This window comes from Balaenoptera physalus, assembly GCF_965194825.1.
Source record: "Balaenoptera physalus genome assembly, chromosome: 1".
Lineage (NCBI taxonomy): Eukaryota > Metazoa > Chordata > Mammalia > Artiodactyla > Balaenopteridae > Balaenoptera > Balaenoptera physalus.
In genome coordinates, this window is record NC_138882.1 from 35,507,146 (window position 1) to 35,524,292 (window position 17,147).

Here is a 17,147-nt window from a genome sequence, read left to right on the forward strand (position 1 = left end):
ATCGGAGATACCTGTTTAAGGTCTAAGGGAGGAAAACAAAGTGGATTCAGGCTACACTGAGAAAATTCAATGGGACACCAGGGCCTAGTGTAGGACTGAATGGGTTCCCAATTAGGATGCAAGAAAATCACTACTGTGAGGTGTTTTGAAAGTAAAACCTACTCTCACAGAAAAGGTCAGCAGCTCTGGGAAAGTGGGAGCGGGGGGAGGGATGGGAGGAGAGTATACCTACCAGTACTGGGGTCTATGGTAACCTTTTTGGGCTCAGCACTGAGAGATGGTGGGATCTCCATGGTGACAGGCTAGTTAGTACTATGGGTGATAGGGTTAAAGATAGACCTGCTCAGGGCTCCAGGAGACCAAGGAGGAAGACCCCAGCCCCCTTAGAGTTTAGGCCTGGCACTGGCATAGCATCACTTCTGCAACACAGAAGTACAATACAGGCAACACAGTCACAGGCCAGCCCGGATGCAATTGGAGTAGCAATAGATCCACTTCTTCCTGGGTGGAATGCCAATAAACTCTTGGTCATTTTTATTCTCCCACACATGCCTCCCACTCAGCCCTTTCCCCTCCTACTTCCCTATTACCTGCTCCTAACCTGTTGCCTCCTGCATTCCTCTCACCTGCCTTAAGCACAGACCCTTTCCTCTGGCCTCTGTCTCTAAGCCCTCTGTTCCTGCACAGTCATTACCACCCTCCAGGGCCACCCCCTTTTCCCTGCCCCCTCTATCTCAGCCCCTCTATTAGCTCCTTTCACAGGCCCATCTGGACCCTCTTCTGTTGTGAACTTCATTTTGGGTAATCCTTCCCCTTCCTCTTCCCACATGAAATTGAACTTTTCCTCAGACAGAACCAGATCTTTACTGGCAATTTTCTTTTTTTCTTTTTTTTTGGATTTCTATTTATTTATTAACATCTTTATTGGAGTATAATTGTTTTACAATGGTGTGTTAGTTTCTGCTTTACAACTAAGTGAATCAGCTATACATATACATATATCCCCATATCTCCTCCCTCTTGCGTCTCCCTCCCACCCTCCCTATCTTACCCCTCTAGGTGGTCACAAAGCACCGAGCTGATCTCCCTGTGCTATGCAGCTGCTTCCTAATGGCAATTTTCAATGACAGCTGCTGCTTCTCTCATGAAGAGGGCTCAGCTCTCTTGCTTCCTATCGTGACTTCAGACTCTGCACAAAACAGTACATAATGGAAATGAAATTATTTCATTAAAGTCTCTCAATCCAAGTGGAGGATGAAGATAGAGATACAATTAATCAGTCAAAAACCTTTATTGACTGGAATGCCCAGTCCAGTGGGGAACCAACCACTTAATAGATAATCAGTTTACAGTGTATGACCAGTGGGTATGAACAAAGTGGTAGTGAGCTCCTTGAGGTCAGGGACCAAGTCTCATTTATTTGTGCCTTGGATCCCAGCTCAATGCCCACCAAATGTAAATGCATGAGTGAATACATGAGTTAATGAATGAATCGTTGCATGCTTCTGGATATAAAATTACCTCTAGAAAGCCAATTTCTCTTGGATTAACTGGCATTCACATGAGTCATGTAGAAGTCTCTGGAGGGCATTCAGGATCAAGAATTAAGACTCTTCTTTTAAAAATCTTTGCCATCTGGCTCTCTGCTTATCCTGGCTTCTCCCCATCTGGACTGATGATGCTCATAACTCCAGGACTTTCCAAATGACCTCAGTATCTGACTCACAGTTCTCTTGCACACCATGCACACTCTGTTCTCAATCTCAGCAATTCAATATCTGTGTTTAGTTGTTTCTTCTCTAGCCTCCCGATCTAATGATTCTTGACCTTGGCCCATTTTTTTGTGTAGGTTGCTAGCTCAGCTTTCCAGCCTTCCTTTCAAGATTACTTTTTACACCTTGTATTATCAACCTAGGTGGCCATGTCCCCTAACACAGTTGTCCATGTTGAATGGGCACCATCCCCATGAACCAACATGCCACCCATAATTCACAGGCAAGCTTAAACACTGCCTTCTTCACAGGACTTGTGCTGATTCACCCAACCAGCTGTGATCTCCTCTTTCCTGAAAATTGCAGAGAATCTTAGTTGTCCTTCTCTTATGGAATTTGTCATAGTCTGCTGTCTTAGTCCATTCAGGTTGCCACAACAAAAATTCCATAGTGTGGATGGCTTAAACAACTAAATTTACTTCTCACAGGTCTGGAGGATGGGAAGTCCAAAATTATGGCATTGGCAGATTTTGTGTCTGGTGAGAGCCTGCTTCGTGGTTCACAGGTGGAGCTTTCTAGCTGTAAGCCTCACACAGCAGAAGGGGGGCAAGGGAGCTTTCTAGGGTCTCTTCTAAGAGGGTACTAATCCCATTCATGAGGGTCCCACCCTCAAGACCTAATCACCTCTCAAAGATCCCACCTCCTAACATCATCATATTGGGGGTTAGGATTTCAACATATAAATTTTGGGGGACACAAGAATTCAGTCCATAACATCTGCCTTCTAGTATTGTTATGTGTGTCTTTGCCTCACCTTCTATAATTTGATGTAAGTTTTCATGGAGAGGAGGCTGTGCCTCACCCATCTTCTTGTCACACCCCTTCATAACAGCACCTAGCACAGAACAGTGGACAGATGTTATTTTGTCTTCACAGCATCCCATCTTTTAAGGGATCCTCCTTCTATGTCTATATGATCAAAGTGGGGCTGTAAATTATGGTGTCCCACAAAGTTGGGCAGAAAATACAGGCTGGCCAATGAAAATACTCCATTCCCAGCCTTAGAGATGACACGCAACCTAAGCAGAACCAAAGAGTCTGCCTTGAGATTTGCTACATGCATACACTGAGAAAGGTCTTTCTTCTTCTAAGACCAGAAGCTATGGGGAAGAGGTAGATTGGCCTTGCTGTGGCCATCTCTCTAGACAACATGGAGGAAGCTACAGGAGAGAATGAGGCCTACCTCAAAGGGAGCAGACACAGAAACAATAATAGCTGGCATGTTCAGAGCTGACTTTACACCAGACACTATTCCAAACACATTGTGTGGATGATCTCATTTACTCCTCACAAGGACTATGAGGCAGATACTATTATTATAGCCATTTTACAGATGAGGAAACAAGGGTACTAAGAAGTTAAGCAACTTGTTTTCAGTCACCAGCTAGATAGGTGGTGGAGCCAGGATTTGAATCCAGCCTGTGGGACCCCAAAACTATCATGCTATGCTGTTACATATGAACCAAGGTGAACATAAGTGGGAGATAGATGGATTTATTCATTTATGAACAAGTGCAAGGGAGAACTGACAACATCATTTGTGCCTGGAGCCAGCTGACTCATGTGCTTTTTAGTTAAATAAGCCAGTGCATTCTCTTTTTGCTTAAAATAGTTTGTGTATCAGTCACTTGCAACCTCCTGGGTTCATGGAAGAACATGTCTTAGGGATAGAGCACTACTTCCAGGCCTGCATCCTGGCACTACCCCTCAACCCTTGGATGAATTACTTGACCTCTCAGGGCCCTGGAGGTAAATGCCCCAGACTCTCAGGGCTGAGGGGACTGTGCTTGGAGATGAGATTACATGTAAATACACTTAACATAACATTCTGCTAACACAATTGAAGTACTCAATAATTGCTAGATCTCTTCTCCTCTCCTTTCCCTTATGAGGAGTACCTGTCCAATAAGCATTTGTTGAATTGAATTAAATCCTCAAGAGGCTGCAGGATGTAGCCTGAGCTTGAATGCAGCTGGAGTTACAGAGTCTCTAATCAGGGGAAGCTCCTCAGCTTGAGAGGGCACCTAACAACCCTATTTGGCCATTAGAAAGAAGAAGAAGGATGTTGAGCATCTTGTCATGTGTTTGCTGGCCATTTGTATGTCTAACAAACACATGAAAAGATGCTCAGCATCACTAATTATTAGAGAAATGAAATCAAAACTACAATGAGGTATCACCTCACACTGGTCAGAATGGCCATCATCCAAAAATCTACAAACAACAAATGCTGCAGAGGGTGTGGGATGGATTGGGAGACTGGGATTGACATACATACACTACTATGTATAAAATAGATAACCAATGAGAACTGACTGTATAGCACAGGGAACTCTACTCAGTGCTCTGTTGTGACCTAAATGGGAAGGAAATCCAAAAAAGAGGGGATATATGTATACGTATAGCTGATTCACTTTTCTGTACAGCAGCAACTAACACAACATTGTAAAGTAACTATAATAAAAAAAAAAAAAGAAAGAAAGAGGAGGAGGGAGAGAGCGGGAGGAGGAGGAGGGATTCTGCCCTTCTTTGGTCTCCATCTCACTGAAAGTCTTAGACTCTCTGCTTCCAGATCACTCCAGCCTAGAGAGCAATGGCTGTCTGCAGTAACTTCAGAGATGCTCTGGCCCCTCCATGTCCTCTTTTGTAAGATAAGGTGGGGGTCCTTTGAGAAAGAGAACCAAGCGTGGCTTTCTTAACATAGAGAAGACATTTTTTTGCCTAAGCCATTTTGTAATCTAAGCCTGGCCACAATGCTTGCCTTTGAACAGGTCTTAGTAATTAATGATCTTAAGGGAAGTGAGGAAATGTAGGAACAAAGGAAAAGCAGTTAAGAAACAATAGTTCAGATAAGCAGCAAGGTCTTACCGTATGCCACAGGGAACTATATTTCATATCTTGTAATAATGAAAAGGAATATGAAAATGAATATATACATATATATAACTGAATCACTTTGCTGTATACCAGAAACTAACACAACATTGTGAATCAACTATACTTCAATTAAAAAAAAAAGAAAAGAAAAGAAAAATCAGAGTACATAAGCAGATCATCTGATTTAAAAACAGTAAAGAAAAAAAAAAAAAAAAAAGGAAAGAAACAATAGTTCAGCAATAAAACAGAGTCCTAGTTCCTCCTCAAGAAAAACACCTAACAATCAGATACGTATCTTTGAGTTCTGCAGGAACTGAGGCCCCCACCCAGGTGGAGGAAGGAACGATGATGTTGACCCTCCTGACTTCAGTCAACTAAAGCTTGGACTCTGTCAACCTTTGCCCCACTTCTATGCTGAATTCTCCTCTGCTGAAGCCCCTCCATGAATATGCAAGTACTCTTAGCTTAAAACTTCCCCACTTTTGCTGTTTGGGGAGACACTACTTTGGGAAGGATCCCCAGTGTTCCCCTTACTTGCTGCAAGTAATAAATCCTTCCTTCTCCCAATCTTTGGCTTGGTTGTATCTTTTGGCTCAACACCCACCAAGAGGCAAACCCAGTTTTTAGGTAACACTTTCCCTCCTCCTCACAGTTTCTCTCCTATCCAGATACTACTGATTAATTAACCTTCTAGTTCTTTCTCAGACCTGCTCTCTCTTCTTTACCCCAACTGACAGTGCCCTTCATCTCCTTTCTGGATGTTTGCCTCAACCTCCTCACAGCCTCCCTCCCTCCAGCCTGCCAGCCCCGTGGTGCAACCAGGAACACCCATGTTCAAGGTGACCAAACCACTCTTCACCTTAAGACCGCCATTGCCTACAGGATAACGGGCAAACCCTTAGCAGTCACGCAAGGCCCTCCTCAGCCTGGTCCCTACCCACATCTCTAGGCCCATCTCCTACCTTGCTATTTTATGCCTCCGTGCCATCCTCACACTGTTCCCGCTTCTGGAAGACCCTGCGCCACCCACCTCCTGCAGCCCCTTCCCCCAGTTCTTACTCATCCTTTAAGACTCTGCTCAGTTGTTTGGGTTTTTTTTTCTCCTGGAAACCTTCCATAAACTCCCAGCCCACTCCCTGGGCCAAGTGCCTCTCCTCCATGTTCCCACAGCACTGGTACATAATTCTGTCTTCTCACATATCTTTTTACACTGATAAGATCACTTTCTCCATCTCTCCTGAGAACTTTGTGGCCAAGAGCGAGGTCTTACTCAAGTTTGTAACCCTTGCACCCAACACAGTGCCTGGCTCCCAGTCGGCCCCCACATGCAGACACTGTGAAAGCTGATGCAAAGGGACTAAAAAGGAGAAAGAGGAGCCATTACATGTCTTGCAGATGAAAATCCTGGTTTCCGGGCTTCCCTGGTGGCACAGTGGTTAAGAATCCACCTGCCAGTGCAGGGGACACAGGTTTGAGCCCTGGTCTGGGAAGATCCCACGTGCCGCGGAGCAACTAAGTCCGTGCGCCACAACTACTGAGCCAGCGTACCTAGAGCCCGTGCTCCATAAAAAGAGAAGCCACCACAATGAGAAGCCCACGCACTGCAACGAAGAGTAGCCCCGGCTCACTGCAACTATAGTCCGCGCGCAACAATGAAGACCCAATGCAGCCAAAAATAAAATAAAAATAAAATAAATTAAAGAAAAAGAAAAGAAAATCCTGGTTTCCTTTTTTCCCCTCTGGTTGATTCCTTAATTGCAGGACTGGGGCCGGTGGTTAATACAACACTTAGGGTTTAATTGTTGGGGGGAAGAGGGAGTGGTTTACTCACTTTCTAAACTGAGGAAGGGGTACTCTATCCACTAGTGGTGGAAAAGGAAAAAAGAATTTTCTCTGGGATCCTGTGTGGTTGTAGCATTGTTTGTGTAATTGTGTGATTCTCCATATAGTTTTGCATGCATGATACATGAATAGGTAACCTTTGGCTACCTTAAAATAGCCCCCATCTCAGTTTTAAAAAGGATAAAGTTATTTCATTACATCTAAATATAGGCAAAGAGTTTGTACTGACGCATAACTTAAGCAAATGCATGCAAATCCCTTGCAGGCTGGTGGGACCTGATAATGCCATCACCGTAGTTACATCTCAGGCCCCCAGTGTTCCTCCTCCCTTCTGCTGCTGACCTTGAACAACCATGTAACCTCTCGGAGTCTTAGGGTTCTCCTTGACCTAGTGGGCTAGTGATTCCTGTCAGCCTGCCTCACAGAGCCCTTGGGAGAATTGGATGGAAAAATGGGCAGTGAGAGGGCTGTGCACAAGGAGATGAAACCCTGAGGAGGAGGAACTGCGTGGGGTGGTGGGCAGGCCACCGTGGGAAGTCCTGCTGGGCCAGCTGCCCGCTGCTCTGCTGGGACTTCTGGGGTTTCATTCCTCTATAATTCTCATTTTTCCCCCTCTCAAAACTGTTTTCCATCAAATAGAAATGTGTTCTCTCTGCCTTTCTCCCCGAGCCGTGCCTGGCCTCTCAGAGCTAGGCTGCATCTTTTGGCACCCACTAATTAGAACCAAGAAGGCAGGAGGCAGACTAGCCGTGCGGCCACCCCTCGCGATCCCCCTTTCCCCCAGCTCGCCCTGATTCCCGCCTTTCTCCCTGGATGGAAAATTTGGCCTCAGACTGTCCTTGTGACTGGAAAAAGCAGGGTCAGCTCATCAAAGCAGAACAGGGGTTGTTAGTTAGCTTTCTTCTTTCGGGAGGTTATTAAGAAGGCATCGCTTGGGAAGGGGGGTCACCCGGGCCCAGCTGGCTCCAGCCAGAAAGGTGGCGGCGTGCTTCATCAGGGAGAAGGCCTGCCAGGGGCAGGGAGGGCGTTATCAGCTGGTGGTGAGGTATTGAGAGGGGGTGGCTATGGAAGGGAAATGTGTGTGATGAAGTGGTCGTTGTCCCAGGCCAGGAGGGAAGGCCAAAGGGGAGTGACTTATTCTACGTCAGGCCAGATTTCTCTCGAAAGATGCTGGGGCCAAGCCCAATGCTCCCTCTTTCTGTCTTTCCTGCTTCCCTGGGAAGAGGAAGGAAGTGTGTGTGACGATGAGGAGGAGGGCTCTGTACCTCTGAGGGGACATTTGGGGCCAGCTGCTGGGTTTTCCAGTTTTCATGTCTCAGTAACTGCAGGAGACTGTCTCTTTCTAAGGGACAGTTGCGATATTACCTTAGGAACATCTGGGTGGCCATCTTGTATTCCTGGATTCTCCAGCAGTACAGTGGGGCTGGGGTATAGCCTGGAAGGGAACACCTAGGGTGGGAATAGAAAGAAGGAGACGTACATGGTGATCATTTTGAAATGTATAGAAATATTGACTTACTATGTTGTGTACCAGCAACTAACATAGTGTTGTAGGTCAATTATACTTCAAAAACAAAGAGGCAAACAAACAAACTTATCAAAAGAGATCAGATTTGTGGTTACCAGAGGCAGGGGTTGCGGGTGGGAGTGGGGAGAGGGGAATTGGTTGAAGGCAGTCAAAAGGTACAAACTCCCAGTTATAAGATAAATTCAGGGAATTCCCTACTGGTCCAGTGGTTAGGACTCCGCGCTTCTACTGCCGGGGCCCAGGTTCCATCCCTGGTTGGGGAACTAAGATCCCACAAGCTGTGTGGCCCGGCCAAAAGAAAAAAGATAAATACATACTAGGGATGTACAACATGATAGATATGATGAACACTGCTGTATGTTACATATGAAAGGTGTTAAGGAGTAAATCCTAAGGGTTCTCATCACAAGGAAAATATTTTTTTCTACTTCTTTAATCTTGTATCTATTTGAGATGACAGATGTTCACTAAACTTATTGTGATGATCATTTGATGATGCATGTAAGTCAAGTTACTATGCTGCACACTTTAAACTTATACAGTGCTGTATGTCAATTATATCTCTATAGAACTGGAAGAAAAAGAAAAAAATGAAATAAAAAAAAAGAAAGAGGTCTGGACAGGAGTCACCTGAATTGGGGGACAACAGAGGGTGGGGTGTGCGGGAAAGGAGGCATATGTCTGTCGAAGCTCAGTGGTCAAAGACTGAGGCAAGAAGAGCATGGTCAGAGGGGGAGGGGATATTACAACCTCCACCAACCCCCAGCACAGTGTTCTGTCCCTGTTGAACTGCCGTAAGCTCTCCCACATTTCTATTTTACCTTTACAGATCTGAGACTTTTCAGGAACTAATTCTGGGAAGTTCTGACTCTGTGTGCAAGGCAACAGCAGAAACAACAGCATATCAAGGCGTGATTACGGTCCCTAAAAATGTATCCATCCCTTCTTTGAGTAATTAAACTCAGAGTTTCAGTGAGGCACCTGGCTCCTCAGCTCAAGACCCCATTTCCCAGCTTCCCTTGCTCCTAGCTGTGGCTTTAGGATGAAGTTTTAGCCGATGGAATGTAAGTGGAAGGGATGGGTGCCACTTCTGGGTAGTAACCTAAAGGGAAAGACATACACTCCACTTCCCTTTTCCCCCTTCTCTCTGACCAGATGTGGATGTGATGGCAGGAGCTGGAACAATTATCTTAGATCTTGAGATGGAAGCCACATGTTGAGGATAGCAGAGTGACAAAGTAGGATGAGTCTGTCCTGGGCTGCTTATCCTAGGACTCTCTCTTGGTGAAGCCACTCTTATCATGGCCTTTGTCACAGCAGCTGAACTTGTATCATACCTATATAAATAACACAGCCAACAGTTACTGAGAGCTTTCTATGTATCCATCACTGTACTGGGGGTTTTACATGTAGCATTTAATTTAATCTCCTCCTAAGCCAAAGAGTTGGTGAGCAGCATGCTGTCCTGACTCTCAACACCCCAGACATATCTCTTCTCCCCTCCCTATCCTATCCAGGCAAGGTCAGGTTGTTGGGGTATCTGCCTCACAGCCCTCATTGTCTCTGCCACATACCAGGCAATGGATCATGCACATATGAAGGACCCACATCTATGAATAAACTCAGACTAAGACATAGCCCCTCCCCCCCAATTTAACGATCATTCACGTGGAGTAGGAGTGGCGATCCCTTCTTGATGGCTGTGGTTACGTGCAGTAGTCTGTATACCGGTCCTACCCCCACCCTTCCTTCCCACTCAGGAACGCCTATTGCAATGCAAGGTAGTTGGAGTGACATTATTGAGGATGAGTCTTGAATTTGTTCTAATTTATTTTTTAAAAGGTGGATTCCTCCAAAAGTATTTTGAGCACTATTAGTAACAAATCTTTCTTCACCCTCGCATATGACTGTGGTGGGTCAGTTGTCATGACACTGCTGTGGGGAACCACCAGCCTGAGGGACTGCTTCAGTGATTGGTCATGTCTGCAGCTGGTCAGCTTTCCCTCGCACGGTCTGCAGCGCCATAGGGCAAGGACAATGGGGTGCTAGCTCTTCAGTGTGGACAGAACACACAGATGTCATCAAAAAGAACATCTGCTGGTTTTGCACCCCCTGAGTATTCCTTCTGCCTTCTGCTCACAGCGTCTTGCTTTCCCTTCAGGGAGCACCTACTGCCTATTCCATGTGATCAACGTCTGCTCTTTTCAAAGTTTAGGCACGTGACCCAAACCTGACTAGAGTCTCTCTCTCTCTCTCTCACCCAATGTTGTGTCCCAGGTAACAAGATGTATAACAGTTGGGACTGAATTGTCTTGACTCATGAATTCTCACTACTCTGGATACTGAGTATTAATTTACATAATTAATTAATTAGAGCAAATTCAAGATTATCCTTAAATGCAGTCACTCTCTCTTGCATTTCAATATATCTTCTTGAAGAGGAGAGAGAAGACTTACACTAGAGTTAACAGGTAGGAAAGCTGCATAATGGGCAGGACCCCCAGTCCTGTCCTTCCCAGGCATTGTTGCCCAAATCCCCCTCTCATTCTGGGAGCTTCCCTGTAATCTGAGCAACCACACAGCACAATTTTAGGAGGAACCATTCACATGTCACCTCTGGTGTTGTGCAAAGAGGTGGCATTGCCCCATAGCCTTCCAGTACATTCCTCGTTGTTGTTTAAGATAACCCAAGTCAGTTCTTGAGGATTACAACCAAAGAAGCTAAGCTGGAATCTTTAGCCATTCTCCCGCAGCCCACTGCTATTCAACCATCCAGCAACTAGACTTGCTTCCCTTTTCCTTGAAGTGCTCTAGGAATAGGATTATCAGATTTGAAATATAAATAAGTAAACAAAAATACAGGATACCCAGTTAAGTTTGATTTCAGATAGACATAATTTTTTAGTATAAGTATGTCTCATGCAATTTTTGGGCACCCTGTGTTGTATCTGGCAACCCTACCCAGGGAAGAAAATGATGTCTCATCTTTTGGGGTTGCTCTAAAGGCACTCACCCACATTTACCCTTTTCTCCTGCCCCTTACCACAATATGTAAAGTGCATCTTTAGGAGTGGCCATATAATTTACCAGATGGTTGGTTTAAGGGTAGGCACCTGATACAAAATGGACCAGGGTGCCTTCCCAGAATTTTTCAGACAGGAAGTAAGAAACAATTAAGTACTCTCAGGTGTAAGAGTTTGGAAAACACTAAGCTCAGGGACTAATGGCAGCCTCGATTTCTTACACATGAACAGGACTGGTCTTTATTGAGAGAATAAGTTGGATGTGCAGGCAGAAGCAGAGTGGAGAGAGGCAGACAATTCTGACAGTGTTCAAATCGCAGGTTCCAGCTGTTCTTGAGACCTCCCTGCCTTGGCCATGTTTTGATTTTTAATCTTTCTTAGATTCTATGAACTATTCAGTTCTTTTTTGCCCAAGAGGTGAAAGCAAATTAATACAAGTTGCAAACCTTATTTCATTGTATTGGAGTAAAGTTCTTAAGTTTCCATCTTCCCAAGATGTGAGTGGGAGCCGTATCTTACTCATCCTGGCCACCGCAGCACCTAACCCAGCACCTGGCATAGACTAGGAGCTAGATTATATTTTAAGTAAATTAATAAATGACTCCGTGGGCTTGGAGGTCAGCAGCATAATGTACATTTGACGAACTTCATTTCTTGAAAGATACTCACACCAGGAATTTTCTCAGCAGCTCACTGAAAAGCCCTGAAACTTAGAGCATCTGCCACCCACAGCTGGCCTGTTTGGGAAGCAATACTATGTTGGGTCATGTGTTTTTATAGAGGGTGGAGAGTAATGAGCCTTTATGATAAGGATCGTGTTACTGAAACAACCTTGTTTCAAAAGCTAACCTCCTTGCATTTTGCAGTGGTTTCAATTCCTTTCTAGACAGATGAGAATGGAATAGGAGCAAGTCCTGTTAGGCCCTCCTAAGGAGGCCCTGGGAAGATGGCCCTGGCACTCCTGGTCCAGACCTAGCACAATTCCTGACAGCAGGAAGTGTAGGGAAAGGTTCAGGTGTAAGCGAATAAGGTAGGGGTCCCCGGAGAAAGAGAACCAAGCCTGGCTTTCTTGACATAAGAGAAGCCATTTTGGGATCTAAGCCTGTCCACAATTCTTGCCCTTGAACAGGTCTCAGTAATAATGATCTTAAGGGCACAAAAGAACAAACGACTGTTATCAGGAAAGAGAAGTAACAACAGCAAAGATAATAAATCAGTTGTAAAGACCCCCAGTTCTGTTTCAATGTTAAAAATTAGCCTGAAGCATTTTCTTGAGCTGTTTTGCAGAATTTAAACCCACCTCGAGTGCTCAACCACCAGGTCTACTGGAACCTAAAAGATGATGTCATTGACTTTTCTGACCCTGGTGACTTCAATCAGCTAAAGCTTGGACACTTGTAGACTTTTGCCCCAATTCTATACTGAATTCTTCTGTTCAAGCCCCTTCATGAATATGTATACACCACTCAAGCCCCATCATGAATATGCACGTACTCTTAGTTGAAAATTTCCCCCATTTTGCCGTTGGGGAGACAGTGCTTTGGGAAAGATCCTGGTGTTCTCCTTACTTGTTGCAAATAATAAGTCCTTCCTTCTCCTGATCTTTGGCTTGGTTGTATCTTTCAGCTTGACACCAACCAAGAGGTGAACCCAGTTTTTGGGTAACATCTGCAAGGCATGCCCAGGTGGTGCCATCAGGAGCAGTGGTATGTAACCCTCAGCCCTCCGACATCCTAATTGTTACAGAATGTCCTGCCTGGGCTCTGGCCCTTCAAGCCCCATTACCCTGGCTCAGGCCCCACAAAAGCCTGAAATTTTGTTGCCAGAGGTTCAAAGGTCTCAGGTTACAACAGAGGCAGGGCACCTGGAAGCACAGCCCCCACATCCCCTAACAAGACTTTCAGGAAAGAGGAGTCGGCTTTCAGCTCCAGTGCCAAGCTGTCTAGAAAGGGGGACCAGCGAGTGTCTTGCCCTCCCTAGAGAGCAGTAGCCCCTGTCTCCCAAGCTGTGCAGGGAGACAATTCTTTCTCTCGGCCAGTGGAAGAATGAACTCTGTTGCCCTCTGCACTTGAGGAATTCCATCATCCTTAAATTATTTGTGTCAACCGTTTGAATCGAAAGAGAATTTTAGAGCTGGGAGAATTTGCTTATATTGTTGCAATTTATAATGCTCGTTTTGTCACAGCAGTTTGCCTATACAAAAGGATGACCTAACATTCACTTATGGAGAGAGAAAACACAAAAAGCAAACTAAGGCTTTGCAACATCAAAGTGAATATTATTTTTGACAAAATATACAGAGATGTGGAAAAAAGGCTGATTAGAAGGTTTTGTTAATAATGGGCTTGTTGGCTGATCCCTGAGGCCCCCTTCAGCTCTAAAGTTATAATTCCTTATCCACAGTCTTTGTTTCTTCTGTGCTCATCACATTTGCATGCTGATTTTTGTATCAATGGTGAGGAAAGACTCCAGTGAAAATGTCAGCACACTGCGCTGACAGAACAGTTGTGATTTGTGGAGGTGTCCTCCCAACTATCTTATCTCTGTTAAGTATATTCTTGCTGGGAATTTCCAGGAGAGAACCTGATCATTTACTGACCTATTGACCTACCTACCTACCTATTGATGTCTCTTCTTTATCATCAACTACTATTGTTATTATGCTAAGTGTTTCGGATATATCATCTCATTAAAAATTCTCACTTAAAATTCTTTTCAATCTTATTAAGAGATACTATCTTCTCATTTGACAGATGAAGAAGTTGAGTCCTAGTGAGATTAACTTGACTGATGTCACACAGCTGGTAAATGACCAAGCCAACGTTGGGACCCAAACCTTCCTGACTTCAGAATCTTAATGTTTGTGTAATTGGCTCCCTTCCCTGATCCACTTCCTTAAATTGTATGTTACCTTCTTCCTTGTCCCTTAATACATTTCAGGGTCTTTATATTCTCCAGTGCAGAGGGTCTTAATCTGGGTTTGCAGAAGAGTTTCAGGGAATCTGGGTTTTCAGAAGAGCTTCAGGGAATCAGTGAAGCCTTTGAAAGACACGCACATTTTATGTGTAGATACTCACGTATGTGTTTCTGGGAAGAGATACCATTGCTTTTATTGCATTCTTGAATGGTTATGAGACCCTGAGTGTTGGTGTGAGTTGGCTCATTCCAATGAACTCTAGTGTCAAGTTCTAGGACAGAGGTTCCCAAATATTAGTGAGCATCAGTCTCACCCAGGGAGCTTGTTAAAATGCAGATGCCCTGTCCCACTCCAGGTGATGTTGAAACTTGGTCTCTGTGCACTGGTGCCAAATCAATCTCGGAGACAGAGTTTTGGGTGCCCAGGAGCCCCACAGGGTCCTGCTCAATTTCATAGGGAGTCTGATTTGGTAGATCTGGGACCAGACCAGGAATCTCCTTTTTTTTTTTTTTTTTTTAAATGGAAATTATTTATTTATTTATTTTTGGCTGTGTTGGGTCTTCGTTTCTGTGCGAGGGCTTTCTCTAGTTGCAGCAAGTGGGGGCCACTCTTCATCGCGGTGCGCAGGCCTCTCACTATCATGGCCTGTCTTGTTGCGGAGCACAGGCTCCAGACGCGCAGGCTCAGTAATTGTGGCTCACGGGCCTAGTTGCTCCGCGGCATGTGGGATCTTCCCAGACCAGGGCTCGAACCTGTGTCCCCTGCATTGGCAGGCAGACTCGCAACCACTGCGCCACCAGGGAAGCCCTCCTTTTTTTTAAAATTTAATTATTATTTTATATTGGAGTATAGTTGATTTATAATGTTGTTGTTAGAGGAATCTACATTTTAACAAGCACCTCAGTTGATTGTGATGCCAGATATCTGGGATACACACCTCACTGGGAGAATAGATTATTTTATTTGATGAGTTACTCTGCAGTTCCCACTCATTTCCCGGTGACCTTAGATCCTATAGTTACCCTTGTGACATTATTGTAGCAACCCCTTTGAAAAGAATCCAGGCATTTTCCACTCCTCCCACAAAAAATGCTTGAACCTGTCCGTTAATGTCAGGGTTGTGCTCCATAGAAAGAGGAGATCCAGAGGATAAAGACAAATCAAAAGGAATTTCAACAAATTCTCCCAAATGGAAATACTCAAATTGTTGGATATTCCAGTACTGATGCCATCAGCCAGTGATTCCTGATTCTTCATACAGGAGCCTTTGCCCTGGTGAGTTCACTGGGACCCAGGAGGGGGCCTTACCTTGTATGTTCCTAAATCTTCACGGCAGACTGGTGGGTTAGTTTGCCCTGCCCAGGCCTTTTGTCTAACCCCTTTTGTCTCCTTTCATCGCCAACAGGAAGCTAGTGGTGTATGAAACTCCATAACCCTTTTCGTTGCATTTTGCACCAGGCATGGCTAGAGTGGCCACCCAAATCACACTGGGTCAATTAAATTGTCTCAGGATTTTGAAATGGGGGGAGGGGGCTCAGAAACCCTAAACTTTCTGGAAGTGGGAAGTTATGTGAATTTTGGTTGAGGCAGCTATGTTCATTTTAATAAGCAAATGGAACAGAAAAGGTCTATTGGGGAGAAGGAGGAAAGTTTCCAGTTCCCATTCGTTCTGAGTTCCAGTTGTGTTTCCTGTTTTTGGTTTTATGAGACATCTCCATGGTCTTTCAATATGAGACATCTCCATGGTCTTTTTTTTGCTAAAGCAAGTTTGAGTGAATTTTACTTCTTCCAATCAAATGATTCTTTACTAGCATGCTTTCCAAAACATTTCCATTGCAGACAGAAAATACTAGTACTTGCATAGCACAGTCTTGGACCACTTGTGGCACCACATCTGGCGAGCTCTGCTTTACTAAGACGTAAAATAGTATAAAGAAGAGGATTTGTAATCAGTAGACTGACAGAGAAAATATCGAATGGGCTGTGGAGTTGAGATGGGATATGGGTTTGTGCTGAAGCGGAATGGTGTGTGAAGATCTCTTCCTTTCAGGACAAGTGACCAGTGGCCTTTAGTACCCTCAGCCTCTCAGAACCTAGACATGGTCTAGCTCACCGAGATCAAGGTTTTGGGGAACTGTACAGCTGTAAAACATGAGACTAACTGTGCTGGTTCTTTCCTGAAACCTTGCATGGAGTATGGCAAGAAAGGGAGAAACTCCAGCCTAAGTTACCCAGTTGAAAGCACATAGGGCAATTATGTAGTTAATGTCTTTGTGGGATACCCTTTTTGAGCTGATGGGGACCTTATCAAGAAATTATTAATTCATCTTGCCAAATTATAACAGTTGAATTATCTGCCATCCCCTTTTTGTGACTCAAGTTAATGCCTTGATTAAAAAAGAAAGAGGTCCTGATAAGTGGAAATATGCATAACTGAGAAGTGGGTAAACTGGGCCCCTCCAGAGAGCTTTCCACTCCATACCCTGTAAATCAAAGTCATGTTGCATTCCACTGTAAAATGCATTCTTTGACCAGGCCAAGTGTATAGTGAGTTCTGGGTGTCAAGCTTGAGAGCAAACATGAGAAAGGAGATCTGGTCCATTTTTCCCCTCTGAGGAAGAGTAAGTAAGAAACAAATATAGAGCTGGGTGTAGCCTAGGTTGTTGCTAAGCAACAGAGCCCCTGCAGAAATGGTCACCCCAGAACACTTGCAGTGCTGTTTCTAAACAACCCATCAGGCCAAGCATTGAGGAAGCAGTCTGACCCAACAAATTTCTGTCACTGGCTTGGAACCAATAGAATTCCTTAGAAGAGACAGACAGCCCACTGGGTTTCTATGGAAAGAACACACTTCTGTGCTTGATTCAAACAAATAGTCAGGGAGTCTTACTCTGTCCAGTTTCCAGGCACCAGGCAGAAGTGAACTCCCACACTCTTGAAGCAGAGCACCAATATATTTTACAATGGGAAATACAGTGCCACACATTAATGCTTATCTGAGGGGAAATGTGCAATAGCCAAGATATAGTTAATGAGAATAATGACAGAGAATCTCAAAATATACCACAAAGCTTCAGTAATTAAAACAATATGTATTAACATAGGAATAAATAAATCAGTGCAATAGAATAAATAATCCAAACACTCTATATAATTGGGAAGTTAGTAAATGATCACAGTGGCATTTC

General features: G+C 44.5%; 1 protein-coding gene across 3 annotated transcripts in view; it reads left to right on the plus strand.

The window, feature by feature from the left end:
• Nucleotides 1–13,655, plus strand: part of LOC309646415 (uncharacterized protein) — a 66,666-nt gene extending 53,011 nt beyond the window's left edge. For 2 of the 3 annotated variants that reach the window (XR_014255338.1, XR_014255342.1), the window contains exon 3: nt 4,960–12,658. The gene's annotated coding sequence lies outside the window, so the exon portion shown is untranslated. The other variant, XR_014255341.1, reaches the window with a different exon arrangement.
• Nucleotides 13,656–17,147: the final 3,492 nt, after the last annotated feature.